Below are 6,080 nucleotides of genomic sequence, written 5' to 3' on the forward strand. Positions count from 1 at the left end.
TACCTTCAATCCATGACAAAAATTTGTACGATGCACTAATAAAACTCATATTTGATTATATACCAGCTATCAGATTTAATATCATCCCAATAAATCCACTTAGTTTGGGTAGTTTGTTTCCATTCAAGGTTATATAAACTTGACCCTTTGATGACCTTATGTGTTGTGTACAAGTTAAATTGCCCTAGATGTAATCTGGCGACCTACGTGGGATCCACACAGAGGTTGCTAAGGGTCAGAATTGATTGTCAGAAGGGCGTTAGCTATAGAACTGGTAACAAACTTGCTACTCCTGAATTTTCTAACATCAGACAACACGTCAATAAATGCAAACAGAATACACAATACAAAGATTTTGAAATATTGGGACGGGCACCGAGTGGCAAACTACTGACAATTCTGGAGTCCTTGTTTATTAAACAGCTTGTTCCTCAATTGAACACGCGGTCTTCCTCGACAACTCTTTACCTTACGTGAGCTGTTGCCCGTCATTTCTGGTTTGTTCTTTCTGACGTCTGTCCTTCCTTTCTCTTTTGATGGTTGGTTATGCTACAACTAGTTTTTTTCTTGTTATATTTAATTTATTATGTCTTGTATTTGTATTTTAGCGCTCTTAATGATAATTTTATTGTTTTCTGTCTTTGCAGGTCGAAAATGAAACCTGTCTCTTGGAACGTTGCAATAAATGTATTTTAAGGACCACCTGAGATGCACTTCCTCTTCTATTGTTCGAGTTACTTGTAACCGCCACATCTTAGAACGTTATATTTATATATATAGATATATATATATATATATATATATATAATATATATATATATATCTATATATATATAGTTTATATAGGTTCCAGATGAGGCATTATATTAGTAAACTGCAGGGTCCATAAAAAAACACCATAAAATCCATGGTTTATTCACAAGAAACGTTTCGCACATATAATTTAAAGTACATTTCACATAGTAAAACTAACACTCATTAACATATATATATGACAATAAAATTATTAAAAACATGAGATTACTAATTATATAAAAGACAGAAAACAATAAAAAACTAGACCCAGTGTTTAACATGTTAGAGTTGGAGGAGGAAGAACGAATAGACAAGACTGCAAACCTACCTAAGACTTCAGTTATGCTAGAGATAGAGGAGAAGCAGACTCGTTAGAGTTTAAAGACGGAACCAGACGTTTAATGCATAAAGACTGAAGGGTAGCATCTACCACTAATAATAGAAAAGTGTTTCTTATCGATTTTAATCTTGCATATGACGCGTGGTTCCTAATATTAGAGAATTCAGGTTTGCTAATTCTCTGTCCCGTTCTGGAACTATATCCTATGTGACTGCAATATCTCATCTGCAACAACTTTCGGCAAGAACATACATAAATACCGGGGCATTTGTAAATAATGTTGGATCTCATGAAGGTCGGCAGTTTGTCTTTGTGATTGAAAAATTTGTAAGTTTTTTTAGTGGATTGATAGCGATAAGATGCGGCCAAACTCCTGTTCAATAATGCGTTTCACTTTACTAAAGAACTTATTATCTGAGGTGAGAGGAATGGTAGCGAATAGTTTTTTGCTTTGGGCATTATAAGAGGGAGTCTGCTTAAAAAAATTGTGATTTTATAAATAAACTAATTTTTCTGGAAATGAGTTCCGTGCAAAAAAAAAAAAAAAAAAAAAGAAAGAAATTACTAAAAACCATATCTTATAGTGAAAAAGACATCAGCTCGAAGAGTAACAGATAGCCCTGTAAACATAGTGTAAATGGAGTTCAATCAAGTCCCGTGTACGATTTTATTCTTATACACCGGCGTGGTAAATTCACCATGATCTCTACTGACTCTAATGTCTAAGAAAGGCAGAGAGTAACTGTTGTTACTTTGATTTCCCATAGTAAATTTCATATTTTGATGTTGTTTATTGATATGATCTGAGAACATCTTATTTTGCCAAGGTTTTTTGAATACTACAGGGAAGGGTGATGTGTAGGAGCGTGGGAAATACAGAGGAATTAAACTGATATCACATACAATGAAAATATATGAGAGGATTATAGAAGGAAGACTAAGAATGTAAACCACACTTTGTGAAGAACAATTTGGTTTTATGCCAGGAGAGAGCACAGTTGATGCAATTTTTGCATTAAGGCAGACAGTAGAGAAATATAGAGAAAAACAGAAAGGACTACATCTGGAGTTTATTGACTTGGAAAAAGTATATGATAGGATACCTAGGCAGGAAGTGTGGAGGTGCTTGAGAGAGAAAAGAGTTTCTGAAAAGTATGTCAGAATAATGAAAGAAATGTTATGGAGGAGCGGTAATGGTAATCTAAATTTGACGTCTCCGAGGGTTACGTGAAAGAGAGAGAGAGAGAGAGAGAGAGAGAGAGAGAGAGAGAGAGCAAAATTGGTGGAGGAATAAATTGGAGTGGTTTGATGGCGGGTCTAAGCGTGTGAGTTGTCTGTTGTGACGATCGCCGAGAATATCAGTGGCGGCGTCTGTTATGAGAGTTGGGGGAAGTTTTTTTGAGAGCTGTTCTTGAATATTATTGATGGTCAGTTATTTTGTGTGTTTTGAGGTTGTTGTTTGAATTATTGTTGATGTAGTATGTTTGAAGATTGTTGTGCCTGTGTTGTTGGGTTTGTGCTTTCTCGAGTGGTAGCTGCCACTATCAATTCAAGTGGCTAAGTTTTTTTTTATGGTTTTGGCTTGTAATCCCACCACAATGTATGCAGACACAACCACACAAGTAAGAATTACAGAGGAGTTTAAGGTGAAAGTTGGCCTCCACCAGGGTTCAGTCCTTAGTCCCGATGTGTTTGATATTGTGATGGATGTTATAACATCAGAAGTTAGAGAAGAGGTGCCTTGGTGTGCAATGTTTGCTGATGACATTGTGCTGACTGATCTGACAAGAGAATGTGACCGACTCAAGCTAGGAAGATGGAGAGAAGAACTTGAGAGTAGAGGCTTAAAGATTAGCAGAACAAAAACAGAATATATGTGGACAGGTGGAGAGGAATGGCAGGGAACAGTGAAATTGGGCCAAGAAGACATAAGATATTTAATATCTTGGTTCTGTTATGAGTGAGAATGGAAACCTGGATTCAGAAGTCAGTAATAGAATTCAGTGTGCATCGATGTACTGGAGAAAGTCATCAGGGATACTTTGTGACAGGAGGATCAGTGCAAAAGTTAAAGGGAAGTTTTATAAAAACATAGTTAGACCAGCCATGCTCTATGGGGCAGAGACTTGGCCAATAAAGAAAGAACAAGAAAGAAGAATGGAAGTGGCCGAGATGAGAATGCTGAGGTGGATGTGTGGTGTGATAAAAAAAGATAAGATCAGGAATGAATTGATCAGGGGGACAGTCAAAGTATTAGAGGTTTCAAAAAAAAGCTCTGGAAAGAAGACTCAAACGGTTTGGTCATGTCACGAGGAGAGAAGACGAACACGTATGTATGACCATGGAGGTAGAGAGCAGAAAAGGGAGGGGATGGCCAAAGTTCAGGTGAAAAGATAAATTATTGAATGACATGAAGGAAAAGGGTCAAGAGAACAAGATGTACAGGACAGAGGAAGATGGAGAAGGCTGATTAGAAACAAAGACCCCATATAGAAATGGGAAAAACTTAAGGCAAAGCAGAAGTTTGAATACCACAGAAGTGTCATCGACATACCGTCTATAGTATACGGGTTACGCACATCTGGGCAGTTGGTTAAAAACATTTCTTCTAAGGAAGACAAAATTTTTTAGCAAAAACAAGAGAACGTATAGCAGCTCCATTGATCTGCGAGAAGAGTTGACCGTTGACAATAAACATAGTCTTGCTCAGTAAGCCCAAGAAGCTTCTTAAAGAGTTGTCTACTAAAACCATGAAAAATTAAATGGTCTTCGCAAAAAATCTGATCTTCTAAAACAATCTTAATTGTTTCACTTAAAGGAGCATTCATAAAAAGTGATTCTACATCAAAACTAATCATTTGTAAAACTATTTGTGCTTAGAACTCATATCCATTTTTAGTGAGAATTGGTTACAAGGAAATTCGCCAAGTAAAGTAATTAGGTATTTAGATATTGAATATGCTTGATAGGTCTAATGAAGAGCCTGTTGCAAATAGTTTTTGGTAAGTGGTTTCATCTAAAATGAAGGTTGTTGCAGATGACTTATTGCAGTCACATGGGATATAGTTTCAGAATGGGACAGAGAATCAGCAAACCTTAATCCTCTAATATTAGGAAACATGCGTCCATATGCAAGATTAAAGTCAATAAGAAAACACTTTTATTATTGGTGGTACAAGCCACAGTAATGACCTCACCACCCCTGAGTCATTATACATTAAACGGCTGGTTCCGTCTTTAAACCCTAACGTGTCTGTTGCTCCTCTATATCTTGGGTAGGTTTGCAGTCTTCTATTCGTTCTTCCTACTCCACCCTAATAGGTTGTTAAGCACTGGGTTTATCACAATTCTTGTGACTTTTTTTATTTAAGTAAAGTTAACGCTTAAGTTTATTTATTTTTATAGAATCAGTAATTTGATGTTTTTAATCATTTTAATGTCATTTAATTTTACAGATCGTAGATGCTCTGAGTTTATGTGCGAAACTTTTCTTGTGCATAAACCATTAATTTTTACTAATATATTTATATTTATATTTATATTTATATTTAATTTATATATATTTATATATTATATATTTATATTTATATTTATATTTATATTTATATTTATATTTATATTTATATGGGATATTTTAAGCGATAAATAAATCATGTACAAACCGTACAAAGATATGTTGCTTTGAGAGGAAATATTATTTCTAATTAATTTAATATGATGTGACTATAAATAATACAGTAACACTTTGGTAAAGAATTACGAATCATTCCTATCATTAATATTATGATCATGGACAATATAATTTAAGCAATACTCACGTGTAATAGTTATCTCACAGAGAGCAAAATGAGCTTCCCTTCTGTACACAACGCCTATCATTCCAACAACGGAACCATCCGGAAGCGGGCCGCCCCATTTACCATCGGCGGGAGGAGAGATTCGGTACCTGTGGCCAGAGTAATGCTTCGAATAGATTGATATTTCTAGTATTCATCTTCAGTCATTTACATGCTTAAGCTTACGCGTTCGATGTATTTAACTGGAAAAGTTAAAAGTGTGTGATGCAGTGTTTTACATACAAGGATAATTAGGTCCTACACAATTTCCAAAGAGTTGGTGCGAGAAAAACCATATCCCAACGTCAGCTTAATCAACGTTGAAACTCACGTGAAATTGAGAGTGTCACTCAGTGCTTGGATGATGCTGCTATCAAACCCAGACACGGGAAGCATCTCTCCATTACCCTGTATGGTAATGGTTGTGCTGTTATTGGCAGTTATTATCAGCTTTCTTCCATGGAAATTTGAGTACAATGCCTGAAGATCCACGAAAATATGTTCAAACACTCTACTTTTTGAGACATTGTTCCTCTGCGTCCAAGAAGCACAAAGTTTGAATCTATAAAAAAAGAAAAATAGTAATATTACGTCCAGGAAGTTTTTATGTAGAATGAAATTCTTTTATACTTCTTCCTACTAAGAAGAATTATAATTTTCACTAGCGTAACTTTAAGTTGGTGAAGAAAATTACTTTTTCATTGATTAAAAAGATAAGCGAAGAGGATATAAGGAAAGAAATAAATGTGCAACTTACAGCCATGGCTATGGAAAATATTTGTGAATGTTAAAAAAATTCTTCGGTTTTAACAAAAGATATAGAAATAACACTGATGTAAATCTTAAAACTGAAAGATTATATATTTTACTGATAAAGCAAAAACAACTAATCAACTATAGTGGACTACATTTTCGTTTGCATATTGATCCTAATTATGACACTGTGCGTATACAAACAAATATAAATAGCAACATTTTCATTGCAACTTGAATTTTGACCTAAACCTAATTTGCCACAGAGTCTCATTTAAAGTAACTTTTTTTGGCGAATATTTTTATTGTCTGTTAGTAAATGTGATGTGTTTTTGGAATTGTGGAAACCTCCTCGT

This window comes from Macrobrachium nipponense, chromosome 39 (assembly GCF_015104395.2).
Source record: "Macrobrachium nipponense isolate FS-2020 chromosome 39, ASM1510439v2, whole genome shotgun sequence".
Taxonomy (NCBI): domain Eukaryota; kingdom Metazoa; phylum Arthropoda; class Malacostraca; order Decapoda; family Palaemonidae; genus Macrobrachium; species Macrobrachium nipponense.